Genomic DNA, 13,335 nt, shown 5'->3' on the forward strand with positions numbered 1-13,335 from the left:
CCCTCCTCACCAGAACATGGTCTGAGCTGGAGAGAGAGAGAGAGAGAGAGAGAGAGAGAGAGAGAGAGAGAGAGAGAGGTGGGGGAGCGAACGAGAGAGAGATAGCTCAAGGCCCATTTTTATCCCACCCTTCCCTCATCTTTTTCCTCAGGGTCTGGGCCCTAATCCACATTCACTACTAAGTCCCATCCTTCTCAGCAGGGCTGCTTTTTGACCAGTTCACAGAGCAGGTCTACCTTCTCCCTGTTCATGAGCAGGAACCTCTTTCTGAGCTGCTCTCATACTCGCAGTGGCCCCACCCCTGCTCTAGCCGTTGCTTCCTTGGCAGCAGGTGTCTTTAGCACCCCTGGTGAAGCAGGACGATAGCTCACACTTTCCAGTCTGTGGGCCCCTTGGGCCAGGCCTTACGCCCTTGTCGGGACATATTCAGCAGTCACAAACCGGGAGACCCTGAGCATAGCCCAGTGATGTGCTGGAACTCGCTCATACTGGCTTCGAGCACAGTTACATGTTCAGAAAACTTGTCAGGCAGATAGGAAACTGTTTGAAGGTTTTTTGGTTTGTTTGTTTGTTTTTATGTGTTTTGGGCAAGTGCTCTGAACCACTTCCTCAGCTCTATAGCTTGAAATCAACATTGGCAAGAATATTCACACCACGGCCATTGGCAAGTGCTGCGATGACCCCTTGTGTTCTCATCCGTTTTCTAGCATACTGCGGAACTGGGTGACGCTCATCCTGTGGGTGACCCTTTATCGAGGGGTTCAGGCGCTGCTGGGTAAACCGCCTTCCGTCTTCCCTGCTAAGTCCCCAGGTGACAGATCAGAGGTTTCTTGCCAGCCTGGCCACTTGTCTGCGCTCACAGTGACGGCTCGTCAGTGGATGCATCCTTGTATTGGATTTCTGCCGTCCTCACTTTATGCGCTCCGACCGTGACTCTTACATCTTCGGACACACTCTCTCCGTAAGCTGTTTCTTTGCCAGCTATTGTCCCAGGCGAGCTGGGGCTCTTCCTTTAAGTACAGATCTGTTTTCTTTGCCCAGAGGGAACCTGTTCTTTGCTTTCATTCTCGTGGTTTTCTATCCCCGTGTCTAGGTTGGATTGTACAGCGTCTCCCCAAAGCACCAACTCCTGATTTGCCTTCGAGCACCTTTAGTCTGAGTGGAAAGGACTTTAAAATATTCAGTTGACTTAGGCAGCAAAAGGAACTTTTTTTTTCCTGGCCTGGATATCACCTGTGAGTCTCTGGCTTGATACTTTCACAGCTTCCCTGTCTGATTGACTTGGTTTCCATTTGCAAGTATAACCGCCACCTGGGTGGCCTCCTGTGACTTACCCCCCCCCCCACCACTTCCCAGCCATAGCTGCCTCTGTCCTCAAGCCATCAAGCTGAGGGCTCTTTCCCAGACACACGCTGTATGTCTTCATCTCATTCCAGTTTCCACCTCAAAGCTGCTCACGCCCCGCCCACTGACATGTGATCTGCGACTCAGTTTCCCATTATCAGCTGACGGATGGCACCCAGTTGCATGGATTGCGATCCACCGAGCAGGTCTGGGGACAGCTGGAAAGATTTCTAGCTAAATGGATCAAGGACAGTAGCTATGGCTGTCCTCTGCCTGTCTCTTTGAGGTTGTCACATTCCAAGGAAATTAGGTTGGGCAGATGGGAAGACGATTGGGCACTCTTCTCTCTGTTCCTCGACTGAAGAACAACAGGATAAGAAGACTTAATGGGGATAATTAACTATTAATCAGATGATTTTAGGGAGACTATTCTAGACTATTTGGGTAAGCCTAATGACGGATGTTAATTCTGTGGTCATTTGTTATAGCAACAGTAGGATACCATTGTTCTCACATAGAACCTTATGAGCACAAGAAAACGAAATGAAACATAAAAAGACCTTCAAACCCCTGAGGTTTCAGAGCCTGCCTGTTGTAGCAGCTAATGAAGCTCACACTGACTAATGCAAGACTGGTTAGCTACCAGCCAGCTACTAGCCAGCTACCAGCCAGCTACCAGCCAGCTACCAGTCAGCTACCAGCCTCACTGTTGCGTGGCAGCAAAGAGAAGAGACTGGCTGGGTTTGAAAGCATGTGAGGCCCAGTGTGGGACTCTTGGAAAGTTGATGGTCTCAGAAGGGATGGGTGTGTAGCATCAGTCCATGGCTATCACAAAATCCCCAAAGGCTGGATACTTTATAAAGATAAGAGGTTTGTTTAGGCTCTGTTTTTTTTTAAGATTTATTTATTTATTATGTATACAACATTGCTTCCATGTATGCTTGCATGCCAGAAGAGGGCACCAGATCTCATTATAGATGGCTGTGAGCCACCATGTGGTTGCTGGGAATTGAACTCAGGACCTTTGGAAGAACAGTCAGTGCTCTTAACCTCTGAGCCATCTCTCCAGCTCTAGGCTCTGGATTTTGAGCTGGAAAGTCCAGATAGCATCATACTGGCTCTGGTGAGGCACTCCTTGGTTGAGACATATCATGGTGCATGACGTCATGGTACATGACATCATGGTGGGAGCATGTGTTAGAGGAGCGATCACGTGGAAAAGTAGGAAGGCAGGTAATTAGGAAGGGCCAGACTTCTTATTCTGTAACATTACACTCACACAGGAGCTAACAGGGGTTCCCTGAGACCTACCTTAACCTCTTCTAAGGGTACAACTCCCCCACCAGTGGCATAACCATGCACATGGCACTACTTCTGTGTGTACACATATGCAGGTGTGTGGAGGCCAGAAGATTACCTCAGGTGTTGTTGGGAATATCACCTGATTTTTGAGACAGGGTCTCTTCTTGACCTGCTGCTTGCCTGCTAGGCTAAGTTGACTGACCAGGAACCCCTAGGGGCCCACTTGTCTCTGTCTCCCCAGTGGATTACAGATGTCTGCTACCATGCATGGCTTCTTTATGTGGGTGCTGGGGGGTCCAAGCTCAGACCCTCGTGCTTGTGTAGCCAGCGCTGTCCAACTGAGCCATCTTCCTAGTCCTAGGCTGTTTCTTAAATGTCTCTCCACCTCTATACTGCTACCCTGAGGATCAAGCCTTCAACCCACCAACCCTTGGGGAAACAAACCATATCCAAATGGCCACAGGTGCTCAAAGTTAGGCTGCCATCTCCAGAGTCCCAGGAGACGAGAAAGTGGGCCAAGAGGAGAACTTGCAGATGGCAAGAGGTCCATGTGGGGTACACACAGCAAAATACTGGTTGAACGTGAGGCTGGAACCTCAGCTTCCACGTGTGTGAGGCGTGGATGTGAGTGGGACCTGGTGCTTGGGTGTGTTTGTGCCACAGGCACGAGTGTGTGGGCACCATGTGCTTGCTCCTGGCTGGCGCCTCATCTCCAGCCCCTGGATCTCCAGGGTTAACACCCCGCTCAGGCGCTGCCAAGTGCAGCCTCTCCACATTGGTAATTGAAATCAATTTCTCAGCCTTATCTTTAGGAAACCTATATAGTCTAGACTGTAATCTGAAAGCTGAAGCTCGGGCAACTTTTAAATGAAAACCCTCTGCCTGGCGGGGAGAGGAAGAAAGGAACAAGTGGCTCACTTCGTCACAATTTCTCAAGCACAAGTGGGGTGGGGGCGGGGGTCTTGTATTTTCCTTCGGGTGGTTAGCTTTGAGTCTGTCGCAGGGTGCTGGGGGATCTGTGAGTGTACGTGTGGGTGAAACTGGGAGTGCCTGTGGAGTGCATTGCACACACGTCTCGGGGATGCAGTGTGTGTGTGTGTGTGTGTGTGGGTGTGTGCGTGCAAGACTGGACAGGTGTGCAATGACCATCTCTTTGTGTTTGTGTTTGCCTCTGACCTGGGTAGGTGGATGACTATTGCAGAGATGTGTGCAGGTCCGTGGATTAAGGTCACAGGCTGATAACTGTGACTGGACCCTGAAGCATGCCCATGTCACTCACTTCAGAGGGTGTCAGCTAGTGGGGTGACACCTCCATTCTTCTGGGCCCAGAGCAGCAAGTTGTTCTCTCTGCTACCTCCAGTGACTTTACCAATGCGCCACTCACTCCTCAAATCTTCCTCCTCCTCCTCCTCCTCCTCTTCCTTCTCCTCCTCCTCTTCCTCCTCCTCCTCCTCCTCTTTTCTGGACCCACAAGAAGGACCAGCCTCCCATTGGCTACTTGAACTGTTTCTCCAGCATCCCCCCCCCCCCCCGCATTCCTTGAATCCTTTCCAGATCCTTTCTAAGGAATAGCATGCCAGCAGGCAGGAAGCCTGGCATAGCTCAGTCCGCAGCTCTGGCCATAGGGCATCCCCCATTGGTCTCTAAGAAGGTTGGGAGTGAGGCGGGAGGGTGCTGAGCCCCTCCCTGAAGCCGCGAGGTAGGGCAGAGAGCAGGTGCATGCTCCCTTGTCACAGCCTATGCAGGTGAAGGCAGCTCCTGCTTTGTCCCTGACCCCTACCCCAGCAGAGGGTCCTCATTCTCCTTGAAGCCCCGTGGATTTCTCATTTGAAGTCAATCAGCCTTGAAATCCTTGCCAGTGACTGCAGAGTAATTTTGGAACTGGTAATCAATGCCAGGAGCTCAGCTGCCTAGGGTGGGGGAGACAGAAGCACAACCTCCCCTGGGCTCCTGAAGAGGGAGTGACCATGGGATCAGAGGGCCCAGCCTAGAGGTGGCCTCACCCCATCTGGGGCCCAGGCCTCCAATTCAGATTGAGAGAGACTGTAAGGGAGTCAAGAAGACCTTCTAGCAATTGCCTTCCACACAGGGACAGGGTGGTTGTGGTAGCAGAAGGGACATGTGTCTTGCTGGCCCAAGGACAATCAGGAAGTTGGGGGTGGACATGAAGTCTGCATGGAAAGTCAGAAACCGGGCTGGAGAGATGGCTCAGTGGTTAAGAGCACTGGCTGCTCTTCCAGAGGCCCTGAGAGGATCAAAAGACACAAAGGCAGACACACAGTCACAGGGGTAGACACACACAGAGGCAGACACACACAGGGGCAGACACGCGCACAGAGGGGCAGACACACACACAGGGGCAGACACACAACAGGGACAGACACACTCACAGGGGCAGACACACACAGGGGCAGACACACACAGGGGCAGACACACACACAGGGACAGACGCACACACAGAGAGGGGCAGACACACACGGGGGCAGACACACACAGAGGGGCAGACACACACACAGAGGCAGACACACAACAGGGACAGACACACTCACAGGGGCAGACACACTCACAGGGGCAGACACACTCACAGGGGCAGACACACACAGGGGCAGACATACACAGGGGCAGACACACACACACAGGGGCAGACGCACACACAGAGGGGCAGACACACACGGGGCAGACACACACATAGAGGCAGACACACACACGCACACACACAGGGGCAGACACACACACAGAGGCAGACACACACACGGAGGCAGGCACACAACAGGGACAGACACACTCACAGAGGCAGACACACACACAGAGGCAGACACACTCACAGAGGCAGACACCCACACACAGAGAAATACCATTGTTCATGCTCCCCACCCCCGTCTTACACGATGGATAATCATGGAACCAAATTAAGAATGCAAAGCCCTATCCTGGGCACGGGGCTAGTCGAGTGGAGCCGCCCTGTCTAGCAAGCCCATAAGGCTGGGAAACTCTTGGGAGATTAGTGGGATCTTGGAGACCTGCCTCATTCCTGGGTCTCTGATATCTGCTCCATATTGAGGGCAGTGTCTCTAGTGTTGTGGGTCGGGTTTGCTGGGAAAGGCCTAGAAGTGGGGAGGAAGAATGGAGGGAACCATGGCACAGGGCAGGGTAGCCTGTCTAGGACTGCCAGAGGATGTCCCGTGCCCGGTGGGGACACAGCTGTCCTTTCTTTTCCTGGAGCACCTACCTTCTCAGGTCCCACCTCCAGAGGGCACTGGACCCAGAAAGAAGGCCACTCAGAGACCCCTGGACAAGTCCCAGTGTTTATATTTTGCAGTGGCAGCTTAGGGGGCCAGGGCCAGGCACAGGGTGATGCTGTAAGTCAGAGCATTTTGGTGCATAAAATCTGGAAACACGAGTCTATGAATTGTAATCGAGCATGACGAGATCTCATCAACAGAAGTAAATACGAAAAGCAAGAGGATGGGACGAGCAGCCACACACTCTCTTCACCCATCCCTGCCCTGTCTGCAGACCCACCCGGGCTTTATTTTCTGCACACACCACTTCAGCCCTGGGTAACTCTGAAGGCTGTTTGACCACTGAGTCTTTCCTGTCCCTGTCTAAGGACTCTGGATTACTTGCCTGTTCTCCAGCCTCATGGCTGACCACTCCGCCTTCACTGTTTGGCACAGACCCTTGGTTGGGAGAATCTGGAGTTCAGTTCTCACACACACTGCAGGCCTGGAGCCAGGGACAGGCAGCACCTGTTTACTGGCCCAATCTTGCTGAACACTGTCCTGGCCCTGTCTTCTTGCAGACCTATTGAGAGTTCTGTTGCATTAGTATATAGGCTTCAAGATGGGGCTGGAGCCGAGTGAATTTTGCAGATTTATTTGGCTACTGTTAGTTTTGTTCTTGGTGTTAGTGTCTCCTGGCTTTAGCCTATTTCCTTGGGATAAGGGTTGTAAGCCCAAGTGGAAGGCCCTTTGGATTCTAGATCTGGAGGCAGGCAGAGGTGTCCCAGGCTTCTGATATTTTGGGAAGAGCAGTGACTCATGACAGGCTGGAGAGGGGACATGCAGGGGTGCTCTCCTTCTTGAAGAAGGAGTGATGATCTGGTTATAGACACACCAGGCCTCTCTGAATAGGCCACAGCAGAGAGAGAGAGAGAGAGAGAGAGAGAGAGAGAGAGAGAGAGAGAGAGAGGAATATGAGTGTGGTGTGGCACCGGGATAGTGGTCCTTGAGCACCCCTCTGAGTGACAGCCTTTCCCAGTTCCTACTGAGCACAGAGTGCAGGGCTCACCCTGGAAGCCCCTCTCCAGATAGGGGCACTAACACTCCCATGGAAAAAATCCTGGCTTAATGTAGGGAGAAATTGGGGATAGCAGGGATTCCTCAATCCTTTGTTTGTGATCCTACAAGCCCATTGGGAGGAAAACAGCTCATGGAGAGGCACACTCAGGGACATGTGCACACATACACACGTGTGCATGTAGCCAAAGGTGCATCAGTCATAGATTACAGACAGAGCCCCAGCTCCCCATGTTCATCACAGATAGAGCCCCAGGCTCTACGAACATCACAGACAGAGCCCCAGCCCCATGCTCATCACAGACAGAGCCCCAGCCCCCATGCTCATCACAGAACAGAGCCCCAGTTCCCATGCTAATCACAGACAGAGCCCCAGCCCCCATGCTCATCACAGAACAGAGCCCCAGTTCCCATGCTAATCACAGAACAGAGCCCCAGCCCCACGCTCATCACAGACAGAGCCCCAGCCCCTATGCGCATCTAGAGTGATCTCCCACCTCACATGATGAGGCGCTAGGAACAGGACAGCATTCTCTCTCTCTCTCTCTCTCTCTCTCTCTCTCTCTCTCTCTCTCTCTCTCTGTAAATGTGAAGAGATTTTGTTCAGAGGTAATTGAGAATTTTTTTCCAGTCCCGGGGATTGACTCCAAAGCCCTGTCGTGTTAGGCGAGCAGTCTATCACTGCACTGTATCCTCTGCTTTTCTTTGACTTTTTATTTTGAGACAGGGTCTTGCTACATTATGTAGGCTAGCCTTGACCTCTCTCTGGATGTAGCCGAAACTGCTACCTGGTGTTGTGATCCTCCTGCCTTACCCTTTCACGAAGCTGGGGTGGGAAGCTTAAGCCAGTGGGTCCAGCAGAGAAATGAAGGATCTTAATCAGATGGCTTTGAGTTAATGAAGAGGGAGATCTGCCTGAGTGGACCTGGTTGAATCAGGCGAGGGTTTGGAAGTGGAAGAGGGGTTCTTCTGCCAGCTCTGAAGGGGCATGCTGCCGTGAGTTCTCCATAGACAAGCAAATGGGGCCCACCAACAGCCACGTGAACTGGGAAGAGGACCAGAGTCTCTAGAGTATAGCTTGATCGGTGCCTCTGTGACAGTCACCACAGGTGACGCTGGGTTGGGTCTCCTGATTCACGGACACTGTGGTGGCATTTGATATTTGAAAGTGTGGTCCTATGGTACTTAGCTATTCAGCAACAGAACACTCACATGTAGACAGTCCATGTGACCAAGGTACATAAACACAGACAAACACACTCATTTGTACATAGACACCACGATGCAGACATTGATGTATCCACTTACATAGTCATTATATGCACACATTTACACAAGATACATACCATGTACATACATGAATACATAGGTAAATGTAAGTATGTATGCATTCTTAGGTGTGCATGTACATATCTCTTAACATAGATGAAGGCATATATGGTCTATGCAAGCATCCCTATTCACATGAACATAGACATGGGTACCTGCACATGTGTATACATCATAACAGTGGAAACATGCTGGTTGCTTTGTATGAACTGGCTACTGCTCTGAGTTCTTCGTGCCTACTAACCCACCGAGTTGGTAACCACACAGATGCATACATATGATCTATGCACATTACCTGCATATTATCAAACTTCTGTAAGACACCATATTGTCCTGAGCCATAAGGGACAAAGTGAAGAAGCTCTCAGGCTCAGCAGGCTTTCTGCTGGGTTTCTGAGGGAGCTCTAGGGAGCATGCCTTCTTCCCTCATCACCTGCAGGCCAACCTAGGCATTCTCAGCCCTGCTACCATCACCCGCATGTGGATTTCAGTTTGTCCACTAGGTGGCGCTAAATTGGCATCTTGGGTTGGATGGGCAGGCAACTCCCACTTCCACTGGGTGTATGTGTGGGTGGGGGGCAGGACAGAACTTTCATCTTGGGCGAGAACACAAACACTGCTGGCCATCACAGCCCCATTTTCCATCTGCCCTTTTATTCCAACATAATCCAATATGTCCTTGGAGTCCCAGCTCCTGGGGCCATTGCGACTGTCCTCAGCCAGTAGCCAGGCAGCAGCGAATGGTGCTGGCCAGTCCTGGTCTTGCTTGAAACCCCCCCACCCACCAAAGACACCTGCTCAGTCTTTATTAATTTGTTTTTAAAAACGCTGATTCACAATTCGCTTCACCCCAGGGACTTTTCAAAGTGCCTTACAAATGTCAACTTTTATAGTTCCCATAACAACCTTAGGAAGCAGGACTTTAAAAGTATTTATTCTTTCTATCTATCTATCTATCTATCTATCTATCTATCTATCTATCTATCTATCTATCTATCATCTATCTCTCTCTCTATCATCTATCTGTCCACCCATCCATCTATCTACCTGTCTGTGTGCATGTGCATACATGGCTGTATGGGTACCTGCAGAGGCCAAAAAAAGTCATTGAATCCCCTGAAGCTGCAGCTATAGGCTGCTGTGAGTCACCTGGCATGGACACTGGGAACCAAATTTGGATCCTTTGAAAGAGGAGCAAGCACTCTTAACCACCGAGTGATGTCTCCAGTCCCTTAGGTAGGCACTTAGGATATTAGAAGCAAAAGCACAGAGTTGAGGTAACTTGCCCAAGTTCAAACAGCTGCCAAGTGACGAAAGGTTAAGGATTCTTTATCCCATTTTAGAGTTGGGAAACTGAATAACACTGCACCAAACCCAATAGGTTTATGGGAGAGCTTGGCCTTGCACCTGGAGTTCAAGCCCAAGGAAGGGTTTTCACCCTGGGTCATGGGGTGAATTCAGATGAAGGCTTAGGTTGTTGATTATTAATGATTTGTGACAGGAAAAAACACTCCCCTCTGCTGCTTCAGCAACTCCGCAATAGGGCTTGCAATCCCAGAAGCCACTTCCTAGCCAATGGGCTGTCTTTGGGGTTTTCACGCAGAGTCCACAGAAAAGGCATAAAAGGCAGGGCCGGCACCCGGCTGATGCCCCGCTGTGGGTGAGTCTATAGACTCAGACACTGGAATGGGCCTTTTACAAGATACACAACCCATTCTACACTCAATTGCATCCCATAAATCAGGTTAACCTTTTCAGCGCGGCTCGGGGAAAATTAATTACTCATATCGGAGCACATGACCTTTTTCCTGGCCAGCACGAGGCAAGCCGCTGGGGAGTGCTGGCTTCCTATCCCTCACACACGAGCAGCCTGGCCTTCAGGAATCCACCCAGGGCCACACAGTCGGCACTAGCTATGGGCTTCCCAGGGATATTCCCAGGGGCTTCCCAGTGTCTTCTCTTCCCTGCAGAGATTGAGTTCTTTTCCCGGGCCACAGGGAGCTTCCCTGTCCTCTTCCTGTCCTGATTTTGCTGGGGAGGGGAGGGATGAGGGGAAGGGACAAACGGTTTAGGTTCTGTGTTCTCTCCTGGGAGACCGTTCATAGAATCCAGAGATAATTCAGCTATGATTCATTCGGTAGATTTCCCGTTCAGGGTCTGCTGCTGACCTTAAGAGACATTCTGCAGTAGTATCCAGCAACAGCCAACACCTAAGCAAGCAGCAGTCCATCCCCTGCTGAGCAGAGAGCCATGCAGGCAGTTTGCACTAGAGTTTGCATTTTTTTCTCTTGTGCAGCTCTGGGGAATAAGGGAAAAAGGTCCAGGCCCTCTAGAGACTCCTAGTTCAGCTGGGACAGGAGTCTTGCTGTGCAGATCGACAGAGAAGGTGAGGCAGGCTTTTGGCCAATCCGAGAATAGTGTGTGTGTGTGTGTGTGTGTGTGTGTGCGCGCGCGCGTTTGTGTGTGTGTGTGTGTGTGTGTGTGTGCAGGTTCACATATGCGTGCAGATGAGCATGCACTTGTATGTGGAAGCCAGAGGTCAAACTCAGGTCGTCGATTCTGACACTTTGTCCACTTTGTGATTTGAGACAGGGTCTCTTATTGGCCCAGCGCTCTCCAAGCAGGTTAGGCTGGCCAGCCAATGAGCTCCAGGGATCGCCACGCTCCTGCCTCTCCAGTGCTGGGATTACAAGACTGCACCACGATACCTGGCCTTTTACTTGAAAGCTGGGGATCAAACTCAGATCCTCATGTTTTCGAGGCAAGCACTTTACCAAGTGAGTCATTTCTGCAGCCCCCCCCCCCCTCCCATTTTCCTTTTCAATGCCTGTAACTGTTGCTTGCTGGCCACAGAAGCAAGGCTTCTGGGGGAGGAGGTCCTGTGGCCATCATCCCAACCGCATATGCACGTACTGGTGAGGACCTGTAGAGGCTCAGAGTTTCGCTTTTGAATCTGAGTAGAGTTTTAGGTTTGAAACCTGGCTCTGCTCTTTGCACAAGCAGCCTAAACTTTAAGCATTCATTTCGTTGTCCTTGATCAAAATGAAAAGCCAGGTTTCATGAGATAACTGCTTTCAAGGACGCTGTGGGAAATCGCTGAGATAATGCCTGGAGAGTGCTTAGCACCGTGCCTGGTACTTAGTAAATGCTCATTAAACACCAACGGTAGTAATTACTGTGATCAGCTGCTAGTATGATTCTTGGCAGCCTGGTGAGCCGAGTTCTGAACCTGATCTGGTGAAACTGTGTGTTTTGGGGTGGGCTCGCTAAGTACTGCGAAGTAGGGAGCTGGAGCTGGGTATGGGGGGTCAGGCCTGAGAGTCCAGCCCCTGGGGGATGAGGGCAAGGAGACAAAGAGTCTGAAGACAGCCTAGTCTACCCAGTGAGCCTGAGGTCAGGCTTGCCTGTTATAATAAGACCCTCTCTCAAAAATAGCAAAAGCAAAACCACATACAAGAAAAAGAAAAGTACATTGCCAGTCAGCTTGCCTCCTTGGGTCTGGACTGAGGTGTTTGTGCCTCTGACCTTGAGCAACTGGCAAAGTTTCTCACCGTCTTGGTTCCATCAAAGAGAAGGAAGTTCTGGCCCTGTGAGTAGAGGCAGCCTTTCTCCTTTGTTCTCACTGCGGAATGGTGCTTCAATCCCACCAGCAGGTTGCTCGCCCGGAGGGCTTGGCATTTCTGTAAGAACAGCCACCTGTGCCCCCTTGCCTAGGGATTCTTGGGTTAGAGGAGTCAAGGCAGGTGGAGGTGAGGGGCTAGAGGAAGCCAGAGGAAGTGTGGACCTCAGGTTTTTCATGAGGAGACGATGAAGGGGCGGACCACACAGGGTACTAGAAGCATAGAATGTACGTGATGCCAGAGAGGCAGCTGGGACACTGTGGGGTTGCTAGGCGTAGATGTAAGCCCAATTAGAAATGGAGGGAACTGTGGGGAGGAAGCAGACTGACATCTGTCGTGTGTCCCTGGTTCCATCCTCAGCCCACATGAACCATAGCTGCCTTTAGCTTGTTTCATCTGCGTTCACAAGACCCTGAGATGGACTGACCCACAGGCAACCAGCCCTATCATGCACATCCATGAGCCAGTAGGAGGCCTTACCCTCAGATGACCCCAGGACCTTGCTTACCATCAACCTGAAATGTCTTCTTCTATATCCTTTGCCTGAGAACTGCCAGTCATCCCTAAGGGCTGGTGCCTGCAGCCATATTGCGATAAGACTCTCCTAAACCATGGCTGATTGGACTCAAGCTTGGCCACTGAGACTTTCTGTCTACTGGCCAGCAGGGTGAGCCTGCCAGTGCAGCAGCACCACGCACGGGGGAAGAGTAGCCCTTGGTTGTCAGTCACGGAGACGTCGAAGGACAAGGGGAGGTTCCAGGCAGATGGGAGGGTGGGGGCTTCCATTGACTTTCCAGGCCTTTGGAGGTTGGGCACTGGTTCTGCCCCTGGTTGCACCAAACACCCCCATATCTTTAGAACACCCTACTTTACTGGGCTCTACTTTTGACCTTTAGGCTCTCTGACTAACAATTGAAAACTGTTTCTACAGCTGAGGACTGTGTCCCCGCAAGGAAGGGGGATAAGGAAGGACACGCCCAGTCTAGCACATGACAAAGGAGATGAGGACAGAGAGCCCGAGGAGCCACTGTGGTCTGTGTTTGTGTGTGCGTCACGGGCAGAGAGATACTGAATGAGTCTAGATATAAGGCTGAACAATGACACACCACTTCAGAGATAAGATGGGGAGATGGGGGGGCCTAGGGGAGGGAGCAAGGAGATCACAGAGATGATCCATGAAGACAGGATAAAACTTTTCCTATTGCCCAAAGATCTGGCCACCAGCTGCTGTCCACTAGGACCAGAGGACTTGTAGTCTGCTGGGAGACAGCAGGAGGCGTGACCTTCCCCATCTATGGCCATCCTGCACTGGGTCGAGGCCCTCTGCTAGCCCCAGGGGTCTCCCCTATGAGGAGACCATGCAGCTCAATCAAAGCCCATGGTTGATCAGGCCCTGATGTTGATCTGCCTCCTGCCTGCATCCCAGCCTCCCTCCACAGTAA

The sequence above is a fragment of the Myodes glareolus genome, chromosome 3 (genome assembly GCF_982192425.1).
Source record: "Myodes glareolus chromosome 3, mMyoGla1.1, whole genome shotgun sequence".
NCBI lineage: Eukaryota > Metazoa > Chordata > Mammalia > Rodentia > Cricetidae > Myodes > Myodes glareolus.